Source organism: Arachis stenosperma, chromosome 3, assembly GCF_014773155.1.
Source record: "Arachis stenosperma cultivar V10309 chromosome 3, arast.V10309.gnm1.PFL2, whole genome shotgun sequence".
Taxonomy (NCBI): Eukaryota; Viridiplantae; Streptophyta; class Magnoliopsida; order Fabales; family Fabaceae; genus Arachis; species Arachis stenosperma.
Genome location: NC_080379.1, coordinates 104382544 through 104401981, shown reverse-complemented (window position 1 = coordinate 104401981; position 19438 = coordinate 104382544).

Sequence of the window (19438 nt, the reverse complement as noted above, 5' to 3'; positions counted from 1 at the left end):
TTTTTCTATATGGAGATAATTTGGGTGTTTTGGTTGGAAATTAGCTTTTTTGATATAATTGCATGTCGACACACGCTGTAGGTAGAGCAGACCCAACACGCATGGCACGTGCTAATTTAGCATGCAGAGCACATGTTGGACACGCATCCAGATTGGGGTCAACACACAAGGGTGTGTTGGACACGTGTCAGTTGTTGATTCGATGTGATTCTAACACGTGACATGTGTGGTGGGTGCTCTGCCTATAAAAACCGAAACTCGTTACTATTTTACTTTATTACGAGAGAAGTGTTTTAGTGTATTGTTGGTGTGATGGAGGGTACTGCAAATATATTGGCGTACCACAATGGTGAGATTATACGAAATACATATGAAAAAGTGAGCTTCGCATGTAGGAATCTGTTTTTGTTTGTGGTTCTATGCACTGTGACGTTCGCTGAACTATAGTACAATCTCTATCAAAGCATAGTGATGTTTTAAAGAGAGTTGGCAATATTCTCTATAGGAGTCCGGTTATCGTATTTGGTGGCTTAATATAGTTAGATATTATGTCTATCGTTGCCTAAACAAGTATTTAGCGTATGTTTCATATTCACCAGTAAACTCTGGTGCAACACTCAAAGATTGAGTTGTATGTTAAATTTGAACATATAGCTACGGATGGGATTTAACATGACTCACATGTGGAAGATGACAGAGTTGAAGTGTATAAAGGAATGAACTATGATATCAAAGAGGACTTTAAAGCTACCTACAATTATAAACCCCGGTTAAATTAGTAAATAATTAGTCAATAAATTAGTTTTTAATAAGGAGGATTAGAAATGTGAAAATTATATTAAATTAGGATAGAGCTCATCGAAACGAGAATTTTGATACTAATTTCGAAGAAAACGGTCTAAAATTGGACCGGACAGACCGAATCAGTTGAATCAGACCCAAACCGGGCCGTCGGTTCAACCGACCCGACCTATTAAATGAACCCAGCACAACTATCTCCCTCATTTTCAGCAACGCGAAGCTGAAAGCTTTTCCAGGGAGGAGAGGAATGAAATACCCCAACCCTTACAGTAACTTTCCAACTCTAATAACTTCTCCGTCCGAGCTCCGATCGCCGCGCCGTTTGCGGCCACGCGTCCACCACGTCGAACTTTGCATTTCTATCAGAACAATTTCACTAGTAACTTGTTTAATCATTCTCATCCCTCTTTTCCCCCAATTTTCAAATTTTCAATGGGAAGGTTGAATTTCTTTGATTTCTGATGTTTTAGGATCCAATTAGCTTGAGAAAAACGTTCACTCTTGCTTATGTGAAGCTTGGGTATGGTGAGGATACGATAATTTTATTTTAATTTCATTAAATTTGAGCTTTAAGTATTAAATTGGATATATGTGTGTTATAAATGTGTATTAGATTGTGAATAAATAATTGGAGCTTGAAATTGTGAATACTGGAACTTGGAGGAAGCTAATTAGTTGAGGTTTTAAGGGCTGTGTTCTTTTTAGGAAAATTGTCTTGGATAATACTTGGGAATCGGCTAAGGTATGGTTTAGGTTTCTTGCATTTAATATATATGTTTTGTGAAAACTTAGGCTAGATGACCATAGGATAAGTTGGAATGCAGGTGTATGTTTAATGTTTTGTAATTTGTTGTTGAATATACTTGGTTGGTGTTTGTGGATAATTAGTAATAGATTATGGATGATGGTTGTTATGTTGTTTTGGAAAGAACCATAATTGAATGTGTTGAATGTTGTTGTTGATGAACATAATTGGTTGAGTGTTGTTGTTGGGAATTGTGTAATATTAAGGAATGGAGATTGATGAAATAATGTAAAATTTATTGGGCATTAATGTTGGTATTTGAGTTGGTGTTGTTAGAATTGGAAAAGAAAGGAATGGAATGAAAATGAGGTTTAAAATTGTTTACCAGCTTTTGGTTTTAGGCTGAACTTTGGCGGGCTTTAACTTGGCTTCTGGAACTCCAAATTGATTTCAACCTGTTTTAAATAAAAATTGGATTTGTGAAGTTTATGCCGTTCAAAGAACGGAAGAAAAATGATTTAAAATGACTGAATTATGCCCTTTGGAAGTTTGAGTTTATAAACTGTGTTTTGAACTACATTTTGCAGCTTTGTTTTCTCAATTCTGCTACTGCTGCATCACTACTGCATCTGCCTTATTTTTTTAAAAGAACGTACGCCCACACATATGCGTTGAGTGGATTTTAGGCGATGCGTACGCAACGAGTCCTATGCGTACGCGTAAGGAGTAAACAAGCATGTTCACGCGTACGCGTGACGTGAGGTTTACACCCACGTGTACGCGTGGACCCTATTTCAACAAACACAATTTTTTAATATTTTAGACTAAATTTCAAACCTCTAAACCTCTATTTTCATTCCTTTAGTCATGACTATTAGTGTTAAACTTGATAATCAGATGAAGCTAGGAAATGAGGATAACTTGAAGGTGAAGTAAAGTTGAAAAGTGATGAATTAATTATGAGATGTTATGGATGAGTTATATATGATACTTGATTGGATGTTCTGATGAAAGATTATATATGAAATTTGGCTTGAATGATTTAATGATCTGAGATACGAGGTTCCCTAGATAAAGTGCCGTGGCTTGCCACCACGTGTAACAGGTTGAAAACTCGATACTCTGTTGACCCTACGACGTAAGTGTAACCGGGCACTATATAAATTCCCGGGAATGTTACCCCCATTGAGCAATATTGATTATTTGAGAAAAATCTATGCATAGACTCTTGGGGATGCACGTCAAGGGACAGTCTAAGTTCAATTCAGACTTATCGGGTTGGCTGGATAACCGACAGATGAGCCTCATCAGCCATAGGGCAGGCATGCATTATATGCATATTACTTGAATTACCTGCTTGTGCTTTAATTGGGTGTGCCTAAATGTACTTGCCATGTTAAATGTGTATTTATTACTTGCAGTAACTGTAACCTTCTTGTGCTTGCCTTTATCTGTTTATTTGTCTGTGAAAATGCATTATGGAGTTGAAGGTATGGAGGAGTGGCATTATGGAATTTAGATTTAAGGTTAAGTTAAGTTAGATTTAAACATTCTTAGAAAATCACCTTTTATGACTCCTGTTTAATACTTTAAGCTCTATAATCTGAGTGTCGGCGTTCTAGGATTGCCTCTGGCATTCCCAGGACCTTATATATTATGTGTGTGGCACCTTTACCATATGAGAACCTCCGGTTCTCATTCCATACTATGTTGTTATTTTTCAGATGCAGGTCGAGAGGCGCCTCGTTAGGCGTCTGGACTCTTGAAGCGGAGTGGTTACTGGGTTATTTTGTTATGCTATGATGTATATATATATATGTACTTAGCTTTCTCTCTGCATAACTTGTTCTTTTTGACCCTCTTAGAGGTTTATGGAGAGGCAGGATTGTGTATATAAACTTTTGGGTTTTGGATATGTATGTATATATGTGTAAATATTCTCCGGCCAGTCTTGACTTTGCAGGCTGAGTTAGGAGCTTGTTATTTTATATCTTTGACACTATATTCCTACTTTTGTTTTCTTATGGTTAATAGTCATGGTTTTCTTAGCACGCAAGTTAACTCGTTCCTTGAGCGTTGCGCTTTTATTTCGCGATTTTTTGTTTTTTCTATTCTTCAAGGCTCCTAACATATTATAATTCTTTTGTTACTATATATATACAATTTATTTTAGAGGTCGTAATACCACACCACCTCTGTTTTACGATTTAAGCGTAAAGCTTAGTGTGGTAGGGTGTTACAACAATGCCGGTGACGAGGACAACGATGGTGATGGAGAAGGTAAGGCAGTCATAAAAAACGTAGTGGTTCCACTCGCAGTCAATCAACCTATGGACATTCCACATTTTATGCGTAGCTTGGATCTTGACACCATGCATGCACCGAAATTATTCGAATATGCGAACATAGGTACGCGAGAAGTGAGTAATATAATTTCCTTAATATTATATTTTGGATAGATCGATGAGTGACAATTTGTTTTTTCTGTAGTGGTTGTTGATCCTGAGGACAGGAAGTTCAGGTTCGAATTGCAATACAGTTCTAAAAAGTCAATCGTTGCAGCAATTTGAAGTTATACTATCTTAAAAGGAGTCGATTATGTTGTTTATCAATCCGAGCCACAGACGTTATATGCAAAATGCAAGTATGGCTGTGGATGCGATTGGCTTATCCGAGCCAGCTTGATACGGAAGAAAAATTGTTGGGAGATACAGAGATACAAAGGGAGGCACACATGCTTTATGGAAATGATTTCACAAGATCACTCCAAGTTGGACTCAGACTCAATTGCTAAGGTTATGAGGCCATTGGTTGAATCTGACACATCTATAAAAGTGAAATCTGCAAAAGTACAGTCAAAGTTCAACTACACTATTAGTTACTGAAAGGTTGGTTGGCAAAGCAGAAGTCGATAGCCAAAATATTTTGTGGTTGAGAAGAATCTTATCAAGCTTTTTCATTGTGGTTCTCAGTAATGGTTCAAAAGATGCCTGGTTCAACGATACAAATAGAAACATGATCCTTGTATAATGGGAGTGAAGAGGTGGACGGTGTCAACATACTTCACCAGATATTCTCGGGTTTCAATCCATGCATTAGACTTTTCTAGCATTGCAAGCCACTAGTTCATGTTGATAGTACACACCTTTATAAAAAAATACAAAGGTTGTCTTTTGGTTGCAGTTGCACAAGATAAGAACCAAAACATTATGCTGATAGCTTTTGCCATCGTGGAGGGAGAGACTGCTAATGCGTAATACTTGTTTCTCAGTAATTTATGAAGGCATGTTGTTAGATGAGACGGTATGGGGATAATCTCTTATCGACATGAGTTAATCCGGGCAGCAGTAAATCGTAGCAACAGTGATTGGTACCCTCCAAGAGCATGGTGGATGTACTGCATTAGGCACATCGGTAGCAATTTTTTAAGGGCATTCAAGGTCCCGTACTTGCATAAGTCTGTTGTCAACATAGGCTATTCAAGGACAATGGAGGAGTACATAATCAATTACAAGAGGTTGCAAGAGTGAGGTGAGACATATGGCCAGTAGTGCGACAACATCGAACGTCCCCAGTGGGTATTAGCATTTGATGAGGGGGATCGATGGGTCACATGACGACAAACCTACTCAAGTGCAGCATAAATTCAGTGTTGAAGGGTGCCCAAAATTTTCGGTTGAACGAGCTTTTTTACACAGAGAAGTGTTGAGCCTCACCAGCACAAGCATGTTGAATTTAGTTACTCTGAATTTGCCACTCAGCGGATAGAAGCAAATATGCAATATGTAGGAATTATAGTTGTGCATCGATTTGATAGAAGAAATGCAGTGCTTGAGGTGCGCGAAATGCCTAGCGAAAAAGTGTTAGCAGTTGATCTTCCTATGCTACGCTAACCTGTGCCTCGATTAGCAGGTGTATATCAATGACGTGCATAAGATGTTAGAGATTCGCAAGGCCTCCAGGGTGGAGTTTGTCCCGTTATACGATCCAGCAACATGGCCTGCTTACTCGAGTCCGATGATGGTAGTTAATCCTACCCTGAGGCGAATGTCAAAAGTTCGTCCCAAATCGACCCGCTACCTGAATGAAATGGACTCACTACAAATGCGTGGTTCTCGAATATGCTGTCTTTGTGGTTGATAGGGTCATAGCCATAAATTAAATAAAAAAAATGAAGAAATGAAGCTTTGGTGATAACCTTGCCAACTGTGGTGTAGTCTTTGATGTGCACATTCTCATAGAGAAAGAGATTCGTGTCCTTTCAAACAACATCCTTACAAATTTTATAATTTTTTTTATTACTCATCGAAATTAAAGTAATAGGTTAATTGTTGATGTAATTTGTTTTTCCATGTTAGTATTTACTTTTGTTACTTCAATATTTTATCTAACACAGGTAATATAATATGTAAATGACAAAAATAAAAATAGATAACTTTTAAATTTTACTTATATCCATATAAACAAATAAATTATAAAAATAAAAGTCTAGAAAAATATATTTCATATAAATAAAAAGCTTATTTAAAGATTAATGAAAGTGAAATATAAATATTAGTATAAAAAAACGTCTTTATCTAAATTAAATAAAGAAACGAAACTTTGGTGATAGTCTTGTCAACTATGGCGTAATCTTTGATATGCACATTTCCATAGAGAAAGAAATTTTTATCTTTTTAACTTCTTTGAAAATTTTATAATTTTTTATTACTTGTCTAAATTAAATTATAAGGTATTATAATTTGAGCTTATAAGGATCCATCATTGAGTCTCTGATCGCAGAACTATTATGGCTTTCAAAATCCGCTTCCAGCATCCCATCATTATTATCCTGAGGATTCGACCCTATTTAAATCCCCTTATGTGGCATGTTCAAAACAATCTGATATTTGTTCTAACTACCACTTGAGTAGTTTTCATCACCAACTTCTGAAACAATCTCCCTATATAGATTAACCAAAAATATAAATAACTCCAACAGATGAACATTTGAAAAATGATTGTGCCAACTCCTGATTAGACGTATGTCTTTGTCATCATGTATTTGATAACTATGTCAAATAAAATTTAATTGCTACCATTTTTCTGGAAATTAGTTATTTTTTTACGTGAATTGTATCTTGCCCCCACTCATTTGAAACTAGTGATTTAGAACTACTCACTGATAACAAGAAAATTAATAGTAGTGAAGAAGTTATTAGTCTAATGTAATAAATTCAGTACAAACTATAATACCCTATTACACAGAATTTTACGCCTAGGACGTAAATCAAAGGTGGTGAGGTGCTACGACTTCTAAAATAAAAATACTAATGTAATATAATTGAAAGAAGTTGTAACTAGGAGTCTTGAAAGAAAAGAGGTACGATGAAAACAAAATTGAAGGTACAATGCTCACAAAAAATGGAAAGATAAAAAACTTATACAAAAAATCAAAAGACAGATATATAAAAGTAGAATTCCAAATGATAGTTATATAATCAAGATCTAGACTCGATCTGCGAAGCAAAGGTCATCTAGAATAAACCAACAGATAAATATAAATCCTGTTTCTCTAAGTCAACCTTTAAGAGGGCCAAAACATAATATATACAAGATGGAAAATCTATACACATATATAAACATAAACCAAATACAAACACCAAGTTCCAAGATAGTTCTTCGCTTCCAAGAGTTACCAGAATGCTCAGTGCGGTGCCTTGCGTCATGCATCTGAAAACAACAAGATATGTATGGAATGAGAATCGGAGGTTCTCAGTATAGTAAATGTGCCCATATAGATAATATATAAGGTTCCGGGAAAGCCAAAGGCAATCCTAGAACTTCGATACCCAGATTCAAAACTTAGAGTTATACTTTAAATCAGAAATTAGGTAAACTATCTAAGGTACTCAGGTTCTAATCCAAATATAACTTAACACTTCAATCTCACTCTCCTTCAGTCCCGAATCACCAGTGGAACAACTCTCAGCGTCACCTCAGCCAGTATGAGGGATCTCTCAGTTGCATAGATATATGATACAGACAAGGAAAACACAGATAAAATGCAGTTATAGCAAGCAAATCAGATAGTGGTTAGTAACAAGCAAGCACTTAGGCAATCCAAAACAAATATATACACAAACAAGTCTTACAAATGCATATGATGCATGTCTGTCCTATGGCTAATGAGCTCATTTGTCGGTTATATAGCCAAACCTGACATGTTCGGTAGTTAATCCAAACACTGTCTCTCTATTGCGCAATAATACCATTAGAGAGAATACATGCTCTGTCATCATTAGAGGGATTATGTGCCCTGTCACCATTAGAGGGATTATGTGTCCTGTCACCGTTAGAGGGAATAAGAACCCTGTCACCCTTACAACCAGAGAGAAAACACAGACATACTTGTCATCAATTATCCTCAACCATGTCTCATTTATCATAATCATTCAATTTCATAATAAAATCCATTTTCATCATTCTTCTTCCTCATCTCTTTCCCGGAGCAAGTAGACAATGCCACTGCTTCTTACTCGAAGTCTCAACTCTTAATCAAATTTAATTTCATTTTCAAGTCCATTTCTCAATATCATTCAATTTCATTTAAAAATCATACTTTAAAATCATAATCTCATCATTCTTCATTCTCATTCAATCATCAATATTCCTCCCATTCGATTCATCAATAATTCAAACTCAAAACACAACTCATTCTTTCCTAAATAAAGCAAACTCAAAACATAATCATTTTCTTAATAACTCAAAATCAAGTTATAAAATCCTTAAAAATCCAAATCTTTCTAAATAACTACTTCAAACTAAAATTTCAATTTTCATAAATATTTCGATAGCATCTCCTCTAAAACTCAGACTTTTACCACCCTTCAAGGGTCCTAACCACCAAACCAAATACCTCCCGATCATTCAAATCATTTCCAGTATCAAATCATTTCAAAATCAAACTAATTCTAATATTAAATATTTTTCCAAAAACCAACCAACTCTAATAGCAAACCATTTATAAGATCGAATCATACATCTCTCAACCAATCCATTCAATTCAATTTCACAAACTCATCATCAATTCTCAACACATCAACAATCATGTTTATTTTATACTCATCGGAATCACAATCTAACACATACAAATTCATTTATCCTTTATACACACATCATATACCATATACTTAATCCATCAATAATTCATTCAGTTCATTCTTATCTTATGTTTTTATAGCCTAAGTTTTCACGTTAAATTATATTTTATCTACGATAAACCAAAACCATACCTTGACTAATTCCTCCCTAAGTTCGAAACTCCTCAAAAACCTCTTTTTTCACTAGCTCCAAGCTTCCAAACGTCAATTCTTCGAGCTTAATCACCTGGATTTCGTTCTAAACCGCCCAATTGAACTCCAAATCAACAAGAACACAATGTAATTCATACAATATCACTATAATCAATATAGAGTTTACTAAATTAGAAATTCACCAAAAAAATAGGAGTTTCTTACTTTACCCACGGCTCAAATGAACAAGGCCAAATAATTTCTGCTAGCTAATTTAATCCTAAAACATCAAAATCACAAAATCCTCAATTCCAGACCCCATATACATTCAAAACTGAAGCGGGGAGATACTGAGTGTGTACAGAGATTTTCTTACCAAAATGTTTAGTGAGTTTTATAGAGAATTTCGAAACAAACGTGTGATCGCTGACGGCTCGTCAATCGGAATTCCAAATTAAAAGTTATGGACGACAGAAGTTCAACGAGAAATGACGTTTTCGTTTCTCCAAATCAACGTTCTCCCTCTTCCTATCTATGAAATTCTGAATTGTAAATAATGGAGAAGGGTTTTATATAATTGGGTTTGGATTATTGGGCTCGGTTTGTATTCGATTCAATCAATTTGATCCATTAGTCTGATTTTGAACTAAAATTTTTAAAATTTGTGTTAAAATTAATATTTTAATTATTTCTACTTCATGAAATTATAAAATTTAATTTTTTAATTTTTTTAAATAATAATTAATTTATTAGTTAATTATTTATTAATTATTCAAAGTTTACACAAACAAACATTAATAATAGTGCAAAAGTTATTAATTTAAAATTTAAATTTTAGATGAGATACAAATTAATCAAATTAAATCTAAATAGTAACAAAATATATCGAATGTTACTTTTTAAATCGATCAAATTAAATTATCAACACATTTTTTTATTATTTTAAAAAATCATATTTTCAATCTATAAAAATTACTTATAAATACTCATATATCATTAATAGTGCAGTATATACGTATCTCATTTATACTGATATATATTAAGTACGTCAATTTTTATGTATTACAACTGTATTCGTTTTATTTACTTAAAATTTGTGTTTTATCTCATTAACAATATCAATAAAATATACTCATAATTAATTTGTTTATACAATAAATAAAATAAATAATAAAATACAAAAATATAAATTATGTCCATATTATTTATATCAATAAATAAAATATTTAAAATATTTATTTAAAAGATCTAAAGAGAGGTCATACGGTGCTATGATGACATAAGAACAATCATACAACTTGCAATAAGTTCAACTGCTCCATGTATTTCGTAACTTTTATATTGCATAATAATCACCACTTACTTGTTGGTACCGGATTTGATGGTCTCAGAACATTTGGATCATTAAATGGTTTTATAACAAAACATATTTTTTAAGTTTTTTAATAACTGTTAAATAGTCTTTATTTAATTTTAATTATAAATTAATTATTTATATATTATTTAATTATAAAATTTATTTTTTATTTTATAAATTATTCTTTTATTATTCATCGGAAAAAGATCCTCTAAAGTGACAATGTTAGTAAAGTGGTAAAGTGATGTTTTAATCACTTTTAAATTTGTAACATTTATTATCTGTGAGCCTCACGATCTTAATTTAATGGTGATTAATGGTGTACTTTTTTCTCTAAAGTGAAAATACAACTTTAGAGGAGCTTGATCCTTATTCATCTATCATGTTTATTGAGAATCAAAACCTAAAATAATAATAAATTAGATCTTTTATTAATCATAATAAATATTTTATAATCTTAATCGATCATAATTTTATCATTGATCGAGTTACATACCTATTGGGTTGAGAAAATCATATTGGTTAGAAATTCAATTGATTTGATGCACAAACTAATCGATTGAAGTTGAGGCTTTTCAAACTTCAATCAATTGGAATTAATACACAATTAATTGAATTTTGCAAGGCATGTAGGGTTTTTCTTATTCAATCAATTGGTTTCGATTGAAATCATCAAAACAATCTGGATTTAGTTAATTCAATCGATTGGTTCTGTTATTCCCTCAATAAATTCATCTCCAAAATTTTGTTCGGATTTATATTGTCCACCCATCATATCTTGATCACATACTAGCTCTTCTTGTTGGTTAATGTCATCATGGCATTGCTCATCCATCTCAGTGTACGTAAATATACCTGATATCTTAAAAATTTATCATTGAAAAATTTTTTTAGTACCCTACGTTCTATAACACTAAAATCATTTTTACTTTTGTAAAAGATCTTTTGAAAAAAATGTCATTTAAAAAATATCATTTTCTGCACTCTATATTTTTTTATAGAGTTCGCCTGACCCCGAACTCTATAATTTTGATAGTTCGCCTAACCCAAGCGAACTTTACTCGAATTTTTTTCAAAACCAAACGAAACTCAAATTTATTTTTAAGCCATTATCATCGTCTATAAAAGTACATAAGAGTACACAAAATATACAAACATGACTTTTTCAACATTAATACAACCATTATCATGGTCTCCACCAGAAATATACACAGATACACGGGAATAAGGCATATTTAACAAGAATCTTTTTTCATTATCAATTAAAAAAACTATTATGTTTAAGAATTTGAGTTAGCCATTTTTTTTAGAATTTGAAGTGAAGTTCGTCGGGATTAGGTGAACTCTATAAAAATTATAATGCGGCGAACTTGTTTTGCATAAAAAAACTCGTATTTGGGGAATTAAAGTTGAAAAATGGGATTTTCGAAAATAATAATTTACTGTGGGTACCTGTGGGTAACAGGGTAACAGAACCAATCGATTGAATTAACTAAACCCAGATTCTTTAATGATTTCAATCGATTGAATAAAAAAAACCTCACATGCCTTGTAAAATTCAATCGATTGTGTAACAATTTCAATCGATTGAAGTTCGAGAAGTCTCAATTTCAATCGATTGGTTTGTGCATCCAATCGATTGAATTTTTTTAGTTTTTAATTCTCAATAAACATGATAGATGAATGATAAAAAAATAATTTATAAAATAAAAAATAGATTTTATAATTAAATAATATATAAAGGACTAATTTATAATTAAAATTAAATAAGGACTATTTAGCGGTTATTAAAAGATTTAAAAAACATGTTTTGTTATGAGATCATTTAATGGTCTAAACGTTTTGGGATCATCGAATCCTTTACTGCTTGGTGATCTAATAACTTGTTCTTTATCTCCAATTAGTAAATCACAAAAATTTACTCCAAATAATTAAATAATTAATATAAATAATGCCAAATAATTATAATTTAAAAATATAAAATCAAAACATATTAATTAAATCTACTCTAATCAGTAGAAAGTTGTTAGCAAACTGTCAAGAAATTATATTTTAAGATAAAAAAAAATTCAAAAAATACCAATAAGATGTGATTGAGAATTGACATAATGAAAAACATTCGAAGGAAAATTAATATCATCGACTAATCTTAGTTGAGTTTTCGCTTAAAATAAATGTGAAGTTCATGTATAGTAGGCTTAAGTCACCAAAAAAATTAGGCTTATAATTTTTTTTTATATCATTTTTAGCTAGAAAATGTTCAAAATGCTATATAACTTTCCGTCAATGATTTCATCTTCAAAAATTCTCCTATGAAAATTTTTAATAGAGCATTGGATTCAAAATAAAACAGGCATTAGGAATCCAAAATATAAATGTAAACTATTGGTTGTTACCTGTTGATTCATGACAATCATCTCAAACATTGGCTTTCTATATCTATCTTTAGTAATGGGAATGGACCAAGATTTAACGACTCTGATCTTGATCGGCTATGATTGGTGTTCTGCTGCAGTATCAAAATCTTTGAGCAAATGATAAGAAAAAGCCATTGAATAAGTGATAGAAAATGGATGTTCAACTATAAAAAAGATTTGGAACAGTGCAAATAGTATTAAGAGTAGTTAAATTATTTGAGTGAGGTGTGAGACCATCTAAACCAATTTATAGAAAAAGATAGAATGTAAAGTGGCCAAAACAAGGGTGTGAAAATACATAATATTGCCACCATAACTTTCAATCTTTCATATACGAATTGCTAAAAAGCGCACTTATATCATCAGAGTATAAAATATGTGAACTATAGGTAGTCATATATCATGCATGAAACATGATTGGCCAATTTTCATGAAATATAAAGCTATAACAAATGGTAAAAAGAGATCGATGAATAACATGATCACAGAGTAACTTCCTATAATAGTCCCTGAGATTTGCGTGATTATTTAATGTAGTTTTCATGATCCCGATTTTTTTACTATAATCCTCCAAATAAAGCTTCGAGTACTCATAATGGTTCCTGGACATATTTCTGGTGATGAGTCATCACCGGAACACTTACGTGGCGTTGTTTTGCCACGCTGTAGCTGAGCTGGCTAATTTTCTATTATACCAACATTGGTCCCTCGCAGTTGGTGTTATTGTACAAAGCCCACTCCTGCACGCTTCGCTCTCCTTCTTCCTTGCGTTCTTCATCGTATTCTTCAGGCTTTCAATTCTCTTCCTCTACGCTCTCCAAACCTACATCCACCCGATGCCCAACCCTCCACCTCCAACGGCCTTTGTGCTGCCATTTGCCGCCCTAGCACTCCCAAAGGTCTTGCTCTCGACCTCAGAAAGTGCTCCAAGAGTAAGGACAAGCTCAATTTCGACGAGAAGAATGCCTAGATCTTCAGGCTCAGGCTCGACCATGCTCACTTTGATTTTGCTGGTCTTGATGGGTTCTGGAAGGTTCTCCTTGCTACATTCATGAGATTCCTTTCATTGGTGTTGTTTATTCCTGCTGCTAGAATTGCACGCTCCTTTTGGCTTGGAACTGAACAGGTTCATTGCAATCTGTCCATGATCACTTGTGGATAGTTTGGTCGCACCATCCTTTATGCAAACCAACTATTTGTTATATTTACTGCTTTGATTTGGATTAAGCCTTTAGCTGAGATTTTCGTGGATAGTTTGGAAAATCCTTTCTTTAACCATAGCATATTGTTGGCAGCTATACACTTTATGGCTTTGGGTTCACCTGCATGAAGCTGTTCCTGGGAAAAGGTACAACAGATATGTAGAGCTTACTCAAGTAGCATTTGATGAGTTTATTTGATATATTTTATTTATTATATCACATTGTTATGTAAAGTTGCATAATTAACAATGCAAGAATGCTTTACATATAATTGATCCTCAAAAACTATGTTGGGTACTCAAACCAAGTTAATTGAAGATTCATACACATATAAGAGTCCTAAAACTATCATTGCATGATTTGAAAAGGTTTCAACCTTGCTTTTTCAGGGTGAAAGATTAGGGGTGTGGCTTGCTCTCTTTCCAGCTGTTTATTTATCAGTAGGAATTGCAACTGCATTGATCCTTATAGGAGGGGAACCATGAAAGTCTTCTTCCAAATAGTTTGCGGTCTAACGTGTACCTCAAATTCTTTAACCACAGTAGAGTGGTACCTGGTTTTTACTTCTCTATCCATTGTCCTGTCTCAGCTTCCAAACCTCAATTCAATTGCAGGGCTCTCATTTATAGGTGTTGTGATAGCAATTACTTACTCCACCATGGTTTGAATTCTATCAGTGAGCCAACAAAGGCCACCCTCCATCACTTATGAACTTTTGTCATCTCCATCATCTTCTACATCTTTGTTTCTTGCCTTGAATGCTCTTGGAATCGTAGCATTTTTTTTCAGAGGCCACAACTTGGCACTAGAGATTCAGGTACTAATAATGCCTTGCCATAAAATTTATCTAATCAAACTTATGATTTTTCTCTCTTTAGTTAATGAAAATATGAGCTTTTCTTCTTTTTCAGGCTACAATACCGTCGACTTTAAGCACCCGAGACCCGGCTCGGGTGCCAATGTGGAAAGGTGCCAAGGTTGCTTATTTCTTCATTGCATTGTGCCTCTTTCCTTTAGCTTAGTTAATGGATTATGATTGATTCTTTAGGTAACTGTAGAATTTTAAATATAACTGAGCTGTTTGTAGCTGTTTATCAAAATTTGGAGATTCAGGGTTAAATATAGTGAGAGGGACCAATGTGGATATAAATTGAAAATGAGTCAGCTCAGCTAGCTAGCTGTTGGAGTCATCCAACGTGGCAAAACGACATTACGTAAGTACTCCGGTGATGACTCATCACCAGAAATATGCCCAGGGACTATTATGAGTACTCGGAGCTCTATTTAAAAGACTATAATAAAAAAAATTGGGATCTTGAAAACTATATTAGATAATCACGCAAATCTCAAAGACTATTATGGAGATTTACCTATGATCACACGATAATGGCTATAAAGGCCCAATCATGTGATTTGATTAGCTAGTAGTATCTATTGAATACAGGTTTTTTATTTTTGAATATAGTAGAAAATAAGGAATAATATGGATGAGTCTACATCATTAAAAGAATGACCATAGAAAAATAATTTCAATTGAAAAATAAACACATAAATAAAAATCGAAATTACAACGCATATTCTTTAAAACTAAGATAATTGATCAACTTAAATATTATCCACACACATCATTATTTATCAGACAAACTAAATTTTACATTTATAAATAGTTATTAAATAATTCTGTACAGAGTATAGACATACAAAACAGGAACGAAAGTGTGTTTATATAGCGTGAAAATCAAGTGGTTTCGTATATAAAGAAAAATAATTTAAAACATCTTAATAAAAAAATTCAATCCATGCGTGTTATGGCTCATTAATTTAAATATGGGAAATATTTTGGTGTATTGGGAGAAAATGGACTTACTGTGTGTATTACAAATAGATGGACGTGTCAGATGAAGGGGTAACACGCAGGGGGCGTGGTGCCTTCAACACGCAGGGGGCGTGGAGGCTAGGTGGCACGCTCTGGTTGAGCCACGTAAGCAGCACGCAAGGGGCATGCTGAGTCAGCACGCAGGGGGCGTGCTGACATGGCAGAATGTCGTTGCAGCACATGGCAACACGCAAGGGGCGTGATGCGTCAGCACGCAGGGGGCGTGCTGACATGGCAGGGGCGTGGTGAGTCAGCACATGGGGGTGTGCTGACGTGGCGACGAGTGATTGGCCAGGAAGTGCAGCACGTGGGGGCGTGATGAGTCAGCATGCAGGGGCGTTCTGACACGTGTCAAAGCGTGATTGGTTGAGACAGGCAGCACTACTCTATATAAAGAAGAGCTCGAGAGTGTTTTCCATAGTGAGTGAGATTTGAGTGTGTTGTGAGGATTCTTTGAGGCTGTTCGTGGTGTAATGGAGGGAACTGCAAATTTGGTGGTGTATCACAACGGAGAGATAATACGTAATACTCATGAGGGAGTGAGGTTTGTGTCCCAAAATTCGTTTTCGTTTGTGGTTCCCTGCACAATGACATTAATGGAGCTGCAGAACGGCCTCTATCAAAGCATGGAGAATGGTACGTTAATGAGAGTGAGCAGAATTCTGTACCGAAATCCGGTTGTGGTTTTTGGTGGTCTAATACAGTTTGATGCCATGTCGATCACTGATGAAGCGAGTATGCAGAAGATGTTTCAAATTCACCAGCAGACTCAGATGCGACACCCACAGATTGAGGTGTACGTTGATTTTGAAACTGTAGAGGCAGTGGCGGTTCAGAATGATATAGATATACATGATGATAGAGATGCAGTGTACCAAGGAATGAATAGTGACAGCGAAGATGATTTCGAAGCCACTTTTGAGGTCGGCGACGAAAATGAGGATGGTAATGTGGAGTTGAGGCAGCAGCAGAGAATGTAGTGGTGGGTCCGTCGAGCAGTCAACCGATGGACGTTCCACCTTTTATGCGTGAGTTGGATCTCGAGGCCATGCATGCCCACGAGTTTCCAGAATATACAAACATAGGTACGTGGTCACTAAATAATAATTTTTTGTTAGTTTATACGTTCGATTGAGTAATAAACAGTGTTGTCTTAACTGGACCGGACCGGATTGAACCGGCCGGTTCGACCGGAAAATTGGTGAACCAAATATTAAACCGGTCCGGTCTGTTAATTAAACCGAATAAGGAAACGAACCAGTATGAATTGGTGAAATCGGAAATGAACCGATGAAAACCGGTCAATCTCGGTAAAATAGTTGAATATTCTTAAAATGTTAGTAAAGATATGTATTTTATATTTTAACTTGAATTTTTTTTACTATTTTTTAATTTTGTTGACATAGGCGTTGCCGATGGTGAGGACGGGGAGTTCCGAATTGGAATGGAATACAGTTCTAGAAAGTCGGTCGTCGTAGCAATTAGAAGTTTCACTATTGGTAAAGGAGTTGACTATGAGGTGTATGAGTCTGAGCCACAGACGTTCTATGCAAAATGCAAGATGTACGGGCGCGGATGTGACTGGCTTATCCGAGCTAGCTTGATACGAAAAAAAGGTTGTTGGGAGATACGAAGATACAACGGTAGCCACACGTGCACGATCGGAACAATTTCACAAGATCATTCGAAGTTGGACTCAGATACAGTTGCTGATGCTATAAGGCCATTGGTCGTGACGGACCCGTCCATCAAGGTGAATCTATAATTGCGGAAGTCCAGTCAAGGTTCAACTATACCATTAGTTACCAAAAGGCTTGGTTGGCAAAGCAGAAGTCCATAGCCAACGTTTTCGGTGGTTGGGAGGATTCTTACCAAGCCTTGCCATGGTGGCTATCGGTCATGGTGCAGAAGATGCCTGGTTCATTTGTCCAAATAGAAACACGACCACTGTACAACGGGAATGAGGAGGCGCAAGGTGTAAAAATACTTCATCGTGTATTTTGGAGTTTCAATCCATGCATTAGGGCATTCAGGCATTGCAAGCCCCTGGTTCAGGTTGACGGCACACACCTATACGGAAAATACAAAGGTACACTTCTAGTCGCTGTTGCACAAGATGGGAACCATAATATTGTGCCTATCGCCTTTGCCTTGGTGGAAGGGGAGACAGCTGATGCGTGGCACTTCTTTCTCAGGAATCTGCGAATGTATGTTGTTAGAAAAGATGGTGTGGGTATGATCTCAGACCGACATGAGTCAATACGGGCAGCAGTAAATCGTTCCGGTGGCGACTGACAACCTCCAAGAGCATGGTGGATGTTTTGTATAAGACACATCGGCAGTAACTTCTTAAGGGCATTCAAAGTCCCTCACTTGCAAAAGCTTGTTGTCAACATAGGGTATTCAAGAACGGTGGAGGAGTACAATATCAACTATAAGAGGTTGGAAGAGCGAGGCGAGGCATATGCCAGGTGGTGCGATGCCATTGGACTCAGACATTGGGTATTGGCATTCGACGAGGGACATCGATGGGGCCATATGACAACGAACCTTGTCGAGTGCATTAACTCAGTCTTGAAGGGTGCCCGTAATCTACCTGTGTTGGCGTTGGTCCGAGCAACATATTATAGGTTAAATGAACTTTTTACGCGGAAGAGTGCCGTGACTCACGAACACAAGCGTGCTGGATACACGTACTCCGCATTTGCGCAACAGCGGATAGAAGCAAGTATGCAACAGGCTGGGAATATAGTTGTGCACCGCTTTGATAGACGAAATGAGGTGTTTGAGGTGCACGAAATGACTACTGGAAAGGTGCTAGTTGTTGATCTTGCACGACGGACGTGTGATTGTGGGCACTTTCAGGTTGAACGAATACCATGTCGCCATGTTATTGCTTGCTGTGCTAACCAGCGTCTCGATTGGCAGTTGTATGTGCATGATGTGTACAAGATGACAGAGGTTCGTAAAGTATATAAGTTTGAGTTCACACCATTAGGTGATCCCGATACATGGCCCCCTTATGAGGGACCCACATTGGTCGCTAATCCCGCGCAGAGGCGAACGTCTAAAGGCAGGCCCAAACTGACCCGATACTTGAATGAAATGGACTCACGCGACATGCGTGGTCCTCGGATATGCCGTCTCTGTGGTGCTCAGGGTCATAGTCGGAGTAGGTGTTCTCAGCGTGCTGGACCGAGTGGTGCTGCTTCGTAGTTTAATATTGTCATGGTTGTATTTTTTATTTGTATTTTGTTAGTCGATGATTTTGAAATTAGACGTGTTTGTATTTTTCAATTGAATTCCATCCGTTGATATAAAAATCGTCGCTTAACAGTGTCATTAACTGATTACATAAGTTAACAAAACAAACATTAAACACGACTTACATATGTTAACAAAACAAACATTAACTGATTACATAAGTTAATTAAACAAACATTAAACACGATTTACATATGTTAACAAAACAAACATTAACTGATTACATAAGTTAATTAAACAAACATTAAACATGATTTACATTAAGTTAACGACCAAAGCTCACTTCTTTCCAACGAACCAGTGCAGTCCCTTACGCATAATGCCCGTCCCTAACCGCGATGGAGTATACCTATCAGGTGAATTTCGCTCCGTCCGTAGGTCATATGGGTGACCTCGAACTGAGTCATCCACCCCCAGAGCTCCCGAACCGCCTGTCTCTGTAGGAGCGACTGACCCTCCTGCATCTGTCAGAGCGGCCGACCCGCCTGTCTCTGTCGGAGCG